The sequence below is a fragment of the Nicotiana tabacum genome, chromosome 22, assembly GCF_000715075.1.
Source record: "Nicotiana tabacum cultivar K326 chromosome 22, ASM71507v2, whole genome shotgun sequence".
NCBI classification, from domain to species: domain Eukaryota; kingdom Viridiplantae; phylum Streptophyta; class Magnoliopsida; order Solanales; family Solanaceae; genus Nicotiana; species Nicotiana tabacum.
This window is the reverse complement of record NC_134101.1, coordinates 109,328,965-109,345,731: the sequence shown is the minus strand read 5'-3', so window position 1 is coordinate 109,345,731 and position 16,767 is coordinate 109,328,965.

The window sequence follows — 16,767 nt, the reverse complement described above, 5'->3', positions numbered from 1 at the left end:
TGAGAGATTTTTGACTGAGTGAGGCTGAGGGCCTGTGTTGTGAGGATATTATGGGATTGGGCTGCGTGCCACATCAGTGTTGTACTGATTCATGATTATGAGGCCGAGGGCCTGATTTGTTACGCCACGAGGTGGCTTGTTATGAGGCCATGTGCCAGTTTGATTATGCCACGAGATGGCTTGTCATAGCGCTTGGGCTGTAGGGGCCCCTACGGAGTGTGCACACCCCTAGTGAGCGCGGGTACCCAGAGTGAGATGTGATACTTCCTGAGGGGCTGTTGTTGTTTCATTTTTTTGCCCAAGGGGCGGTTCTTGATTCATGTTATGCCCGATGGGTTGATTATGAGTGATTGTCAGGTAGCCCGAGGGGTTAGTTCTGTTGATATATTGCTCGAGGTGCGGTGTATGGTACATGTTTTGCCCGAGGGGCTGTTTACGTTTCTATCATTTTTTACTCACTGTTTTATCACTCGTTTGAAACTGTTGAAAGTTGTTTTAAAAGGTTTTACTGAAACTAAGCTTGATTTACGAAGTAAATGATTTCTGTACTGTTTTGGAAATGCACTACATTTGCTGTAGTGTTATGACGTGGTTTACGTGTTTTCTTACTGCTCAGCTTTCATTTACTTTTATTACTTACTAAGTTGGCGTAGTCACATTACTCCCTGCACTTTGTGTGTAGATTCAGGTATTTCTGAACCTGGTAGTGGGTGTTGATTGCTCAGTGGAAGAGTCATCTAAGTTTGCAAGGTAGCTGCCCGACGTTCGCTGCCCTGCTCTTCTCCCTCTTGTCTTTCTTAGATTGTTTTAGTATATTTTTAGATTCTTCATTGTATTCAGACCTTAGTAGATGCTCGGGACTTGTGACACCCCGATGTCGGCCTGTGTATTTATTCCGCACTGATTTTTAAGCTTATATTATGAGATTTTAGCTATTTAATGGGTTTAAAATGACTTATTATAAATGTTTGGATGGTTTGGGGGTTTGTGTCGGCTAGACTAGTTTCACAATAGGTGCCATTACGACCGGGTCGATTTGGGGTCGTGACAAGTTGGTATCATAGCTTAGGTTACATAGGTCTCACAAGTCATGAGCAGGTTTAGTAGAGTCTCGCGGATCGGTATGGAGACGTCTGTACTTATCCACGGGAGGCTGCAAAACCTTTAGAAAAAAAAACTTGACATTCTTGAATTCTTATCGTGCATCCTTGATTCAACTTGAAATGTAACTCTTTGAATTCCTTCTACGCGTTCGTAGACGCGCATGAGTGCTCGGTATCAGTTGTACATCGAAGACTTGTGATTTCCTGATCGAGGGGCGATATGTGATCTTTGTGTGTTGATGTTGGGCCAGTTAAGAGGACTTAAGACCGGACCTTGCCTATAGCTTGAGCACTGAGGCATTGATTGTGTGAGCACGTGCTTTTGTATTTATATGTTCGATAATGTTCTTATTAGTGGAAGTGATGACTGGATGGCTACACGATGAGTTTGATGTGACTACGAGATGTGTTCATATGATTTGAAGGAGACGGGAAGGGTCTGCTTGGGGGTAGTAAGAACTATCCGGTGCTTGATTTCCATCATGATTTGATGTATATCCCGAGTTGTAGGCATGTTGAAGGATCCTTTCATGTTGTCTAATTGGGGAGTGAAGTAGATTTCATGTTGTAATATGAGTTCAGACTTAGGAAGATTAAGTGATTATGTAATAGTGATGATTATGTTAGAGTATGGAGAAATACAGTTTGAGGCTAAGCAGGTGGATTACCTCATGCGGGGTGTTTTGAGATTTGTGCGATCCTTATGTAATTGGTTGGGAGTCCTCTTTTACTAGTGAAATATATGTGTTGCAATTTGAGTTTGGGTATCTTATGAGAGTGGACTTGATTGTTACAAGGGCGAATGCGAGATTTGCAGAACATTTGAGGTACTAGATGGCCTGTGTTGTACGAGCTTATGAAGGATTGAGTTTAATCTCACTATGATATTATGGCAGTGATAGAGTATAGTCATTATGAGTTATTGTGTGTGTTGATCCATGGCTTTGAACCAAGTGGGGGAGTCTGCTATCGGTTAGTTGATTGTACGGTTATGTGTTGCATTGGTTTCAGTTCGGGGTATACTAGTGGATTAATTATGGCCTGCAGGGGGTTGAGATTGAGGATGGCTCGAGTGAAGGGAAATTTTAATAAAGTTATGTTATGCTCTATGGGTGTATATGAACCAAGGAATGACTTGAGTTGTTATTGGTAAAGGATGTACGGTGCATGTAGCAGTAAAAATATTCCTAGCATTAAGGTGGGGTTGCTTTCCGGGGTGTTGGAGTGCTGATGTAGCATATGTCGCTCGATCTGTTTGATCAGTCTAATTGAGGTTTGAGCAGAGTGGATGACTCCCGGGAATGGTTTTGAAGGGTTCAAGATTCACAGGTAGTGCTTGGAGGTCTTTAGAATATGCATCCAGTTAGAAGCTGAGGTTTACATTGGAGGTTGTCGAGACATGTGACATTCTACATCATTATGGGTTCTACATATCAGTATCAAGAAGGTGAAGTTAATGACTTTAGATTCGCAGGAAGTCTCTTCAGGGTAAGTATTTGGAATGTGGTGCTTTTGGGAATATTTGAGAGGGTAGTCAGCGGCTTATGAATCGTAAGACGGTGTGGCTTTATGCTTGGGTCTTGTGTGGCGAGTCTGGGTCGAGGATTATGGTGTTATAGTGAGAAGAAGTATCAAGTTGAAGGTAAATCAAAAGGAACTTGGATAGATGGGAGAGCTTGGTAGTAGGCTGGATCGTCATGATAAGGATATGATTAGTTCTTTGGGTGCTTACGAGGTAATGCGTTTCTACAGGAGTTTCGCGGCGATGCTCTTGGGGTTCTGGTGGCATGCATAGCTTGGTTGAGTTAGAAAGATTCAGTACTGACGGTTTAGTTTTGTGCAAATGGAATTCGGAGAGTTCTTGATGGTTTCTACCTGGTTAGAGATGTATATTTTCTACGGGCGTGAGGAGCATGGGATGTACAGTGATTTTCTTCTAGATGGGATCAATGAAAAGTTCTTGGCTAGTTGAGTACGTAGTTGCTTATGGCTCGGAATGGATATGAAGTTCTTATATTTATCCTATGATGGTATGGTATATGCAAAATATTGTGTAGGATTGAGATTTATATGTGTAAGGTCACGGTTCAGTTTTGAAAAGAAGGTCATAAATTCTTATGTAGCATGGCCAGTTTTAGATGACTAGATAAATGAGATCACTGATTGGTGTGGCTTGATGAGGGTATACATTAGAAAGGGCGATGTGTTTGAGTGGATGATACTTAATTAGTATTACGACACTCTCTTGTTGGATCGACTGCTGATATTTGAGTTTGCTTGGTCGCACAGAAGAATTATAGGAGTACCTCTCATGGGATGATTGGGTATTAGAGGGTGTGTTGTATATTCAGACGGTGGAGTTGGGATCGGATATGGTGATTCACGTGCTGTATGGATTTGGAGATTGGGAGTTCTCATAAACAGATTAAGTCGTGGTTGTAGATCGCGTATATCGATCTTGTGTGGTAACTATTGGAGGTTTGGAGACCCGAGTGGATCCTTGTTGCTTAGTATGCTAGATTTTGGTGTGATATTCGGTATGGAGTGGTTGTCTTCAGGTTGTGTTATTCTGGGCTACTACGCTAGGACGACGACGTTGGCTACGCCGGGAATGCCACGGAGTGAGTGGCGAGGTTCGACGGGTTATGTTCCCAGTAGGGTGGTTTCATTTTTGAAGACCCAGCGGATGGCTGGGAAGGGTTGTCTTTCTTATTTGGCCTTCGTGATGGACGTCAGTGCAGAGACTCCTACCCTTGATTCAGTTTGGCAGTGAGGGATTTTCTGGATGTGTTTCCTGTTGCCGGCATGTCGCCGGATAGGGTTTTTGATTTCGTATATTGATTTGGTGCTGGGCATCGTATCGTATAGCACCGGCTGAGTTAAAAGAGTTGAAGGAGCAGCTTTAGGAAATCCTTGATAAGGGGTTCATTGGTAGGCCATTATGGATGTGTGTTCTACATCAAGTCAGCTTGGTTGACTCCGAGTTGTATTGTTGAGGGATGTGTTGATTCGATTATTATTGAGCTTATTAGTGAACTGAGGAGATCTATGAGTTACCTTTCCGTGTTTCGAGGCGTTATGATTTGTTGGTTATAGGCATATTTGGTGCGATTTTATTAGGGTCTCTCAGTGGAATTCGAGCAGGAAGAGTATTGGGTATTGCTCGGCGGATGGCATATTGGTTGTGTCCTTTCGGGTTTGTGTGGTGTTATGTCATTGCTTTGCCATGGTTAAGATGATTTGCTCATGGTACTAGACATCAGATTGCGCGTGGTTATGGATTTTGAGCATAGTGACTTGAGATGTTTCATGTGGACCAGTGTTTGGATAGAGTTGCGCATTGCAGCAAAGTTATGTGGAGGTATGATCCTTCGGGTTAGATTTGTGTGTTTTGTTTCTATGATGCGTGACAGTTTCTCAGTATTGTGTGTGGTGGTACTGGTGATCTTGCGGTACATCTCTCTCATTTGAATCATTTTCCATGATTTGAGTACATTCAGATTGTTGCTTGTTTGTGTGCAGATTGCACGAGTTGTGGCTTTAGATTGTATTGATGTGTCATGTCACCAGAGTAGTTGTGTTGGCTTTAGATTGTATTAGATGAGATCGTTGGGATCTAGAATGAATACAAGCAGATTTGGTTTCAGCGTGTTGGAAGGATAATATCGATGTTCGGCTAAGAAATTGCTATGGTCCTTGCCAAAGGAGAAATGGCTTCACGAATGGTTGATCTGAGGAATAGTTATGACTTTCTACGTGTTTCATTTATCATTGGAAGTATACAGAAGTGTTGGAATGAGGCTTTATTTGATAAGAGGTTTATTTTCGATATTCTATCGTTCTGAGCAACTGTGGTGATTAGAAGTTATCGATACGAGAGTTTGAGCTATGTGGTATATCATGTAATTGCATCTGAGGATACAGGTATGACTTGTTACAGCTTGTCGGTCTTATTCAAAGTATAGATGTGAGATTCTAATCTTGTGGATGATTTCAGAAGTGGAAATGTGGTTCTAAGGTTTATGGGCTAGGTTGGATTGTGAAATTTCAGTTACATTGTGTTATCGGACCTATATGAGATAGGGTGACATGGGATCACCCCCCGGGTATGTGCATGGTAAGGTTACACAGCGATTTGATGGTTTTCGGAACAACTCTGGGCACGTTCGAGGACAAACATATGTTTAAGTGGGGGAGGATGTAACGAGCCGACCGGTTGTTTTGAACTTTTGCATTTCGCTCACCAGTTCTTAGGCATGACTAGCCCCACGTGATGTATTATGACTTATGTAAATCGTCGGTTTTGGTTTTAAGGGAAATCAGAATGGATTTGGAAGAACAGTTCTCAGTTTGAAGCTTTAAATTTGAAAGGTTTGACCAAGTTTTGACTTTTTAGTATTCCATCTCGGATTTGGATTTTTATGATTTGGTTAGCTCCGTTAGGTGATTTTGGACTTGGGAGCACGTCCGGAATATATTTTGGAGGTCCGTGGTAGATTTAGGCTTGAATTGGCGAAATTGGAAATTTGACATTTTTCGGTCGGTAGTGGAAATTTGGATATCGGGGTCGGAATGGAATTTCGAAAATTGGAGTAGGTCCGTTGTGTCATATGTGACGTGTGTGAAAAATTTCAGGTCATTCGGACGAGGTTTGATAGACTTTTTGATTGAAAGAGGAATTTGGAAGTTTTAGGATATCTTAGGCTTGAATCCGATGATGGTTCGATGTTTTGAGCGCCCCGAAGGTTGGAACAAGTTTGAATAATGTTATGGGATGTGTTGGCATGTTTGGTTGAAGTTTCGAGGGCCTCGGGTGAGTTTCGGGTGGTTAACGGACCAATTCTTGGTTTGGAAAGTTGCAGATTTTGTTGGTTTTTGTTGCAGAAGAATTTGTTCTTTGTGTTCGCGAAGATTGTCCCGCGTTTGCGAAGAGGAGCTGGGTGTGGAGGAGAATATGTTCTTCGCGTTCCCAATTCTGGGGTCATGTTCACGTAGGTTTGATTTCCAGTGAATAGCGAACGCGTGAGAGGAGTCGCGTTCGCGTAGGGTAAAGTGGAGCAACTGGGATCCCAGGGGTTTGTGCATCGCGTTCGCGATGGCTTGGTCAGCGGAGGCTTCGCGTTCGCATGAAGGAAGTTGCGTTCACGAAAGAGGAATAATTGCTCAAAGATTTTTTGTGCTTCGCGAACGCGAGGCTTTGACCGCGTTCGCGATGAAGGAAAATAATCCCTAGGCAGAATGTTTTAAAAGTGGTTTTCGCGATTTTTGGTCTATTTCCTCCATTGTTGAGCGATTTTGGAGCTTGTTGAGAAGGATTGAAGAGGTAATCGAAAGGAAACACTTGGAGGTAAGATTTTTGAACTCAATACTCGATCCTATATTGATTCTTACTTGTTTAAATATGAAATTAGTGGGATTTAAAGCCTAAAATTGGGGAGTTAGGGCTTGAAATTGGAGAGTGTAGATTAGGGATTTGAGGGGCCATTTGAGGTCCGATTTTGATGTTCTTGGTATGTATGGATTCGTGGGAGGATAAGGATTCTATTGATGTGATTTTTATCGGAATCTGATACGTGGGCCCGGGGGTCGGGTTTGGCCAATTTCGGAATTTTTGATGTAAATTGGTTATTTTCGAGTGGGCTTTGTTCCTTTAGCATATTTTGATGGTATGGTACTGTTTTTGGCTAGATTTGGAGCATCCGGAGACCGAGTCGAGCGGCAAAGGAATCGTGGGCCAGAGTTTGAACCAGATTGAGGTAAGTAATGATTGTAAATATTGTCCTGAGGGTATGAAGCCCCAGATTTCACATCGTTTTGCTACTTTGAGGTGACACACACGCTAGGTGAAGAGTGTAGGGTCGTGCACCATTGGGGATTGTGACTCTGTTCATCCAGTATGACTATTAAGTCTCGTATTTGATTGAAAACTAATTGATATCATTGTGTTTTGGAAAACGTTATCATATTTTGGGCTGAATGCCATATTTGGGCTTCGTGCCAACTGTTTTGGACCCTTAGGGAATTTTTACTACTATTTCTTACTGTTTTGACTTCATATTTATACTCAGTCATGGTGTATTCTACTATTTTCATAACTTAGCCATATTTACTCCATTTTGATGTTTTAAATGATATTTTGTGCTGAGCATCATGTTTTACTGTTGCCCGAGTGGCTTGAGAGATTTCTGACTGAGTGAGGTCGATGGCCTGTGTTGTGAGGATTTTATGGGACCGGGCTGCGCGCCGCATCAATGTTGTACTAATTCATGATAATGAGGCCGATAACTTGATTTGCTACGCCATGAGGTGGGTTGTTATGAGGCCGAGGGCCAGTTTGATTATGACACGAGATGGCTTATTATAGTGCTTGGGTTGTAGGGGCCCCTCCAGAGTCTCCACACCCCCAGTGAGCGCGGGTACCCAGTATGAGATGTGATATTGCCCGAGGGGCTGTTGTTGTTTATGTTTTTTGCCCAAGGGACGGTTCTTGATTAATGTTATGCCCGAGGGGCTGATTACGAGTGATTGTGAGGTAGCCTGAGGGGCTAGTACTGTTGATATTTTGCCCGGGGCGGTGTATGGTACATGTTTTGCCCGAGGGCCTGTTTACATTTCTATCATTTTTTTACTCACTGTTTTATCACTCGTTTGAAACTATTGAAAATTATTTTAAAAGGTTTTACTGAAACTAAGCTTGATTTACGAAGTAAATAATTTCTGTACTGTTTTGGAAATGTACTGCATTTGCTATAGCATTATGACATGGTTTACGTGTTTTCTTATTGCTCAGCTTTCATTTACTTTTATTACTTATTGAGTTGACGTACTCACATTACTCCCTGCACCTTGTGTGCATATTTAGGTATTTCTGAACCTGGTAGCGAGTGTTGATTGCTTAGTGGTAGATTCATTGGAGTTAGCAAGGTAGCTGCCCGACGTTCGCAGCCCTGCTCTTCTCCTTCTTGTCTTCCTTAGATTGTTTTTAGTATATTTCAGACTCTTCGTTGTAGTCAGACCTTAGTAGATGCTCGTGACTTGTGACACCCCAATGTCGGGCTGTGTATTTATTCCACACTGATTATTTAAGCTTATATTATGGTATTTTAGCTATTTAATGGTTTTAAAATGACTTATTATAAATGTTTGGATGGTTTGTGTCGGCTGGCCTAGTTTCACGATAGGCGCCATCACGACCGGGTCGGTTTAGGGTCGTGACAGGTGCTTCATTCCTTTTGCTTTCCATGGAGTGAGGTGGCACTATCATCTACTAACTTTTGCATCCCACACCGTTACAACGTCTCAAGAAGTGATTTCAAAACAGTTGTGCTGATAAGACCCACATTCGCCAAGTTTTTCACTAGGCCACAATTTTCTCTAAAGATCGAGATGGAGTCCCCGAGGAGGAGGTTCTCGAAGATGCCGCTCTCGATGATATGCCCCCAAAAGTAGATTAGGTTCTTGGCCTTTTATTTTTGCTTCTTTGTTTCTGTGTAAGGGCCTCTCGTGGGCTTTGTAAATATCTTTTTTCAATATAAAGAATTTCTCTATTTCATCTTCGATTCGTGTTAAATTCCATTCTGCTTTCATTTGTGAAAAATCTGAGTGTATAACTCTAATGATTAGTCTGAATATTGGACCCGAAACATGATAAACCCTTAGGTTTTTAATCGACCAATATAATACCTCTTAATGTTCTTTGTTAATCCTTGAGCTAAGCTTAAATTAATCTGATGCGAGCTCGGGACACCGGGACTCCTAAGTCCGAGTTGAGTGAGAGTAAGGTCTCGAATTTGAAATAAAGTTAGCTCTTTAGGCTTCGTAGATAGTCCCCGAGTGAGAATTGTTTTGAACTCGGGTGGCCCTTGGACTTAGTAGTCGAGTGATTACTTGCTCGAACTCGAAATAAAGTTATCTCTTAGGCTTCATAGGTATTCCCCGAGTGAGGAATTCCTCGAGTTCGGGTAGCCCTTTGGCTTAATAGTTGAGTGAGTACTTGCTCGAACTCAAAATAAAGTTAGCCCTAGGCTTCATAGATATTCTCCGAGTGAGAATTTTCTCAAACTCGGGCAGCCCTTGGGCTTAGTAGTCGAGTGAGTACTTGCTCAAACTCGAAATAAAGTTAGCCCTTAGGCTTCATAGTCTTCGAGCGAGTGATTCCCCGAACTCGGATAGCCCTTGATCTTAGTGACTGAGTGGATACCCTGCTCGAACTCGACTTATAGGTTTCCCTTTATGACTTTTGATGAATTAATCCTTGATGCCTTGGTCCTGATGCAAATATCGCAATGTCAATGGTTGAAGCAGCTAAAAAGTTGCTTTTAGTGCGATTCCCAAAATCATTAATTGGAGGCGGCAGATGGTCGACCTTTTGGCTTCCTCAGCATGCTTAAGTGACCTTTATAAATAGACAGATTCCACAACCTTACAAAATTTATTCCCATATTGTTTTCAAACTCTCATTACCCTTCTTTCAATCTCCTTGAGCTCTCACTTCTCTTCACTATCAACACTCTTCACTTTCTGGATCTTCCGTATTGCAATGGCTAAAACCTCCAAATCGATTTCCCAAATGGAAAAAGCTTCATCATCTTCTCGATCGGCCAAGGGTAAACCAATAGTGCCTCCTCGTATTGAGGAGTGTATTCCTCCGCCATGTGAAATAACATCCGATTTTAAAATCGAGAAACCTGTTTCGACACCAAGCCGATGCGAGCCCATGTCTCGATATGTTTGTCTGGTTACCAAGGCCGAGCTCAAGCAAGTAAAGGAAGATTGTAAATGGGACAGTAACGAAATAGTGATTCCTTCCTTTGAGGAGGACATCACTACATATAAAGCAGGGTACCTGAGCTTATACACCAACCCATTTATGTTGGGCCCTGCGGTTCTGGATCAAGGTCCCATAGATCCAGTTATTCTTGGCTTTTGCCAACGATACCGAGTGATGCTCGGCCAGATCTACCCCTCCTTATGGAAAATCATTTACTTAATCAGGCTCTTTTTGAGCCAAATTGAGGGGATTTCCTTTACCCTCGATCATCTGAAAAAACTGTACAGTCCCCGACTTTATCATAGGGGCTTGATAAAATTGCAACGCCGATCCTAACATCTCTGTTTGCTAGTATCGATGAGGACAAAAACTGTGGGTGGATGAGCCAGTTTGTCCGAGTTAGGACCTCCGATCTAATTCTAGCCGATTGGATGTCGTTCCCTAGGGAGTGGAATATGAAACGTGAGTACGCAACAGGTTTATACCTTTTGCTTCCCCGACTTTATATTTTTCATCGGTCTAACCCCTTTATGATGGTGCAGCTGCTTTTTGGTTTCCTGGTGGGGTCCCTAACCTTGAGGGCTAGTCTGAAAGCTAGCCTCCGCATCCTCTTACTCGGAGCGTTGCTGATGAGATCTGGCCAAGGGTCGATGGGAGGCCAAAAACCATGGTGATTTTGCTTATTTGTATTCTTGTGCTTCTGATACGGGATACTGACCTCAGTTTCATGTAGGTCTTGGAGACGCCGTTGATTTGAGGCTGGCCCCGACTGATGAACTGGAGGTTCCGAAGCCTTCCAAAGAAAGAAAAAGAAGAAGAAAGTCATCTAAAAATCTCCCAAAGCCAAAGAAGAGCGTGGCTCGAAGGCCTAAGGCCGATACAGCAGCCTTATCTCCAGATAAGGCTCAACGTCTTCGGGAGCAAGAGGAGGAAGAAGATGATGACTGCCTGCTGGTAATCCGTCAAAAATGAAAAAATGTCGATGCTCCGAAGCCCATCGAGCCGGTGGCGGTTGATGTGGCTCAATCCAGAGCCGAAGAAATTCTTGAGGGGAGTTCAAATAAAGTCCCCGAACCATCATCCAGAAAGAAAGCACCTCGCTTAGGAGATCATTTGGAGGGCGAGGCCGAACGTCCTTACTTCGAGCCTCTTCAGATAAGAGAAAATGCCCCGAGTGGATCGCTTGGGGTGATCAATGTGGATGATTCACATTATGGTCCCGAGTTCTCCGAGGGACAAATCCGAGATGCCCACAATATGAGGTCTTCTGAAGTGGAAGCAAGCCACGAAGGGCATGATATCTTTTGAGAATGTCTCGCAGGGCTTGACAATGGTCCCGAACCCGATGCCTCTTTTATTTTTGATGAGGCTCGTAATTTCTTTAAACAAGTGAGTATCCTATTTTTATGCCTGCGCCTTTGTTTTAGTTGTTATGAACCCATATTCCCTCATTTTTTGTGAAGGCTGTGGTGCTTCATAAGAGGGCATTTTCCAAGTCCCAAGCTGATCTTCCTCAATGAGAGGCTGAGCTTAAGAAGACTTTGGAGGAGAGGTACATCGTCAAAGCCCTCTATGCTAAAAAAGAGATGGAGATCCACGATCTTTAAGTTGAGTTTACGCAGGCATGCCAAGGTCGAGCCGAGTATATGGAGAAGGTAACACAACTCTCGAAGGTCTGTTACGTACCTATTTGTATTAGCACTGACACTTTTAATTTCACAGTTGTATGCGTTTAAAATTGGGGAAGGCCAATTTTAAGGTTTCAATGGCATTTTTGAGCCCGGCCTCGATAGGATCAAAGCACAACCCAAGGCTCGTTCTCGAAGACCCACCTCGATAGGGCATATCGAAAACGTGTTATGACACACCTCGAGGCGGCATGGAAATTGACGACCATTATGAAAAGGTGGAAGACCCTCGAGGGCACGTGATGAGGACTGACAAAGTCTGCAAAGAATAGTACAAATCCACATTAAACCGTTATACAGCTGTACCAACAACACTTCCCCATCATGATTAGACATGTACTATGTAAGGATCCCCCTCCTATATAAAAGGGACCCTTATCATCTTGTAATCTCTTGGATAAGGATTGAATACACAACCTATTGAATACAATACAACTTTCCCTGCTCTCTGCCTAAACAATTGTTCCACACATTTATTGCTTGTTCTTTCATTGTTCATTCATTATTCATCATTGTTCTTCATTTATTGCTCATTATTAACTACAAAAGGCCATCTTAGAGGCCCTTATTATCATTGATTCTTCATCGATCGTTAATCGCTATTAGCCCAGCTAGACCTCGAGGCCCTGCTCCGATCAACTCGAGGCACAACCTTGTGACCTTATTGGTTTGCATTTCTTATTTTCTTTACTCACACTTAGCATCTATTGCCTAACAACTAGCGCTAAGATAAATTACGTATTTTTAGAACCACAAAATCAAATATAATTGTAGTTACCATTTTCAAGGTAAACAGTTTAGCGCCTACCGTGGGGCTAAAAATAATAGTGATTGTTTTGGTGCTAGTTTTCTTATAACACACGTTACTCTTCACACTTTTTCTTGTCAAAGATTCTTTGATTCCAGGTCAAAAAAATGTCTAACTCAACTAATACACACAAAAACAATGGTATTGGTCTTCATGGAAAGAACAAACTGGAAGAACCTCAGCACATCATTCACATGATCATTGGAGGAACCGACGTCCCACAAGGGCCTATATTCAAACGGGCCAGAGTGTCCATCGCAGAAGAAAGGCAAACTCGGAGCTGTATACTTGAGGATGCCCTTATATTTAGAGAACAAGACATTGAGTCCTTGTCCTAACCACATGATGATGCGCTGGTAATTTCTTTTCTTTGGAATAATGTTCAAATTAAACGTGGCTCGTGGATCCAGGTAGCTCGGCCAACGTAATCGGGTCGAAGGTGGTGGTATAGCTCAGACTGCTCGACCAGATCGTACCCACCTCTCGAATCCTCCATGAATTCAACATGGCAAGCGAGACAACAAAGGGAGAAGTCATCCTCCCAGTCACCGTGTCCGGTACAGTTCAGGACGCCAAGTTTTATATCATCAAAGGTGACATGGGGTACAATGCCATACTTGGAAGACCGTGGATACATAACATGAGGGCGGTACTATTAACACTTCACCAGATGATGAAATTACCAACAAAAGACGGTATAAAAATGGTATATGGAGAACAACGTGCAACAAAGGAGATGTTCATGATAAACGACATGGCACCAACATCGACTCCCCCGGTTCGGGATGGGTTAGGAGACATGCCGACTCCCAAGGAACAGGTGGTCTGTGAGCATTCAAACGAAGATGACAAAGAAGATTTACTCGCCCCTCGGACCTTCATTTCTCCTGAGGAATTGGATGCAACGAAATCAATGGTCGAAAAACTCGAACATGCCGTCTTAATCAAATATCTTCCAGATCGGAAGGTATACCTGGGAACGAGATTAACCCCCAAACTCAGTACAAAACTCATCCAATTTGTTGCTAACAATATTGATTGCTTTGCTTGGTCCCATTTAGACATGACAAGGATCCTACCGGAAATATCCACCCACCGACTAAGCGTCGATCCAAGATTCAAACTAGTGAAGCAAAAAAGGAGGCCTCAATCCGAGGTAAAACACGCATTCATCAAAGACGAGGTAAAAAAACTCCTCAAAATAGGATCGATTAAGGAGGTAAAATACTCTGACTGGTTGGCTAATATAGTAGTGGTCCCCAAAAAGGAAATAAATTAAGAATGTGCGTAGATTCTAAAGACTTGAATAAAGCATGCCCCAAAGACTCATTCCCGTTGCCCAACATCGATCACTTGATCGATGCCACGGCTGGCCACAAGATCCTCACTTTTCTCAATGCCTATTCTGGGTATAATCAAATTCAAATGAACCCAGAGGACAGGGAAAGACTTCGTTCATCACGAAGTATGGTACACACTGCTATAACGTAATGCCCTTTGGACTAAAAAACGTAGGAGCTACGTACCAACGCCTAGTTAATAAGATGTTCAAACATCAATTAGGCCGATCCATGGAGGTTTACATTGATGACATGCTAGTTAAGTCCCTATGCGCAGAAGACCATTTGACTTATTTGTAGGAAACATTCGATATTCTTAGGAGTTACAACATAAAGCTCAACCCCGAGAAATGTGCCTTTGGAATTGGATCAGGCAAATTTTTAGGGTTCTTGGTGTCAAATAGGGGGACCGAGATCAACCCCGACAAAATCAAGGCCATTGAATAAATCACAGTGGTGAACAATGTAAAGGCCGTGCAGTGGCTGACCGGGCGGATAACGGCCTTTGGCCGATTCATCTAGAGGTCATCAGATTGGAGTCATTATTTTTTCTCCTTTCTTAAAAAGAAAAATAGCTTTGAATGGACTTCGGAATGCCAACACGCTTTGGAGGAGCTTAAGCGGTATCTCTCGAGCCCGCCTTTGCTCCACACCCCGAAAGAAGATGAAATATTGTACTTATATCTGGCCGTATCTGAGGTAGAGGTAAGTGGTGTGTTGGTTCAGGAAGAACAAGGTGCGCAATTCCCTATTTATTATGGAAGTCGGACTCTAGGAGATGCTGAAACCAGGTATCCCCACTTAAAAAAATTAGCTCTTGCATTAATAAGTGCATGTAGGAAATTAAAACCTTATTTTCAATTCCATCATATATGTGTTTTAACAACATACCCTCTTTGAAACATCCTGCACAAACCTGAACTATCAAGCAAATTGGCCAAATAGGCCATCGCGCTTGGAAGGTATGATATCGAGTATCAACCTCAGACGACTATCAAGTCCCAAATTTTGGCGGATTTCATGGCTGATTTTATGCCCTCCCTCGTGACCGAGGTGGAGAAAGAACTCTTGCTAGAATCGGGCACATCATCGGGGGTGTGGACCCTATTCATTGACAGTGCCTCGAACGTAAAAGGGTCCAGGCTCAGCATTATTCTGAAACCACCTATGGGCGACATGATTAGGCAATCTATAAAACCCCAAAATTTACTAACAACGAGGCCGAATATGAGGCTATGATTGCATATCTAGAGCTGGCCAAGAGCCTAGGAGTAGAAGTCATCAAAGCAAAATATGACTCCCTCCTGGTAGTTAACCAAGTGAATGGGAGCTTCGAGGTTCGAGAGGACAGGATGCAAAGATATTTAGACAAACTTCAGGTTATATTGCATCATTTCAAAGAATGGACCCTGGTCCATATTCCCTGAGATCAGAACAGCGAGGCCGATGCACTCGCGAACCTGGGGTCGTCCGTCAAAGAAGATGACATACTCCTAGGGGCTGTTGTACAGTTGTCCAAATCGATGATTGAGGAAGGCCATGACGAGATCAACTCAACAAGTCTAACGTGGGATTGGAGGAATAAATATATCGACTATTTGAAAAACGGGAAGCTGCCCATGGATAAAAAAGAATCAATGGCCCTCCGAGCCAAAGCAACTCAATTTTCACTTGACGAGAATGGAACACTATATAGAAGGACTTTCGACGGTCCTCTAGCAATGTGCTTGGGATCGGGGGACACCAATTATATGCTTCGAGAAATCCACGAGGGCACTTGTGGAAATCATTCTAGCGCCGATTCCTTAGTTCAAAAGGTAATCAGGGCAGGCTACTACTGGACAACATAGAGAATGACACCAAGGAATTCGTTCGAAGATGTGACAAATTCCAAAGGTTTGCACCAATGATTCACCAACCTGCGAACAACTACATTCAGTTTTATCACCATGGCCATTCATGAAATGGGGAATGGACATTGTCGGCCCCTTACCAACGGCACCAGGTAAAGCCAGGTTTATTCTATTTATGACTGACCATTTCTCGAAATAGGTGGAGGCACATGCCTTCGAGAAGATAAGAGAAAAAGAAGTCATCGACTTCATCTGGGATCACATCATATGCCGATTGGGGATCCCTTCCGAGATTGCATGCGATAACGGGAAGCAGTTCATAGGCAGCAGGGTGACAAAATTCCTCGAAGATCATAAGATAAGAGAATTTTGTCAATGCCTTATCAACCATGTGCGAATGGATAGACCGAGTCCACAAACAAGACCATCGTCCAAAACTTGAAAAAGAGGTTAGAAAATGGGAAAGGGAAATGGAGAGAGGTATTGCCCGAAGAACTATGGGCGTACCGAATAACTTCAAAGTCAAGCAATGGGGAGACACCGTTCTGTTTAGTATACGGGTCTGAGGCTCTGATACTGGTCGAGGTCGAAGAGCCAAGCATCAGATTTCGGCATGCCACTGAGGATTCGAATAACGAGGTCATGACTATAGCCCTCGAACTACTAGATGAAAAATGAGAAGCTACAATAGTCTAAATGGCCGCCCAAAAATAGAGGATAGAGAGATATTATAACAGGAGAACAAACCTCCGACACTTCAGAATCAGTGACTTAGTCCTAAGGAAAGTCACCCTCAACACTCGAAACCCAAATGAAGGGAAGCTAGGATCGAGCTGGGAAGGACCGTACCACATCCTCGGAATAGTAGGTAAGGGGTCCTACAAACTTGGCACCATGGAAGGGGAACAACTTCCAAGCAATTGGAACATATTGATGCCCAAACACTATTATTGCTAAAGGTACAACCTCCCCCCTTTTCACTTACATTTTATGCTAACTTATTGCAGGTATTCAAGTAAGAGGAATCGAAGCGCCCCCCAACTCGAAGACCTGTGGTTTTTAAAGCATGATTTGCACTCTTTTTCCCTTAGACCGGGTTTCATCCCGAATGGGTTTTACTGGCGAGGGTTTTAACGAGGCAACATCCATATTCCACCCAAGAAGAATTCATCGAGTATTCGAGGTTTCTCTTCGATCAACCCCAA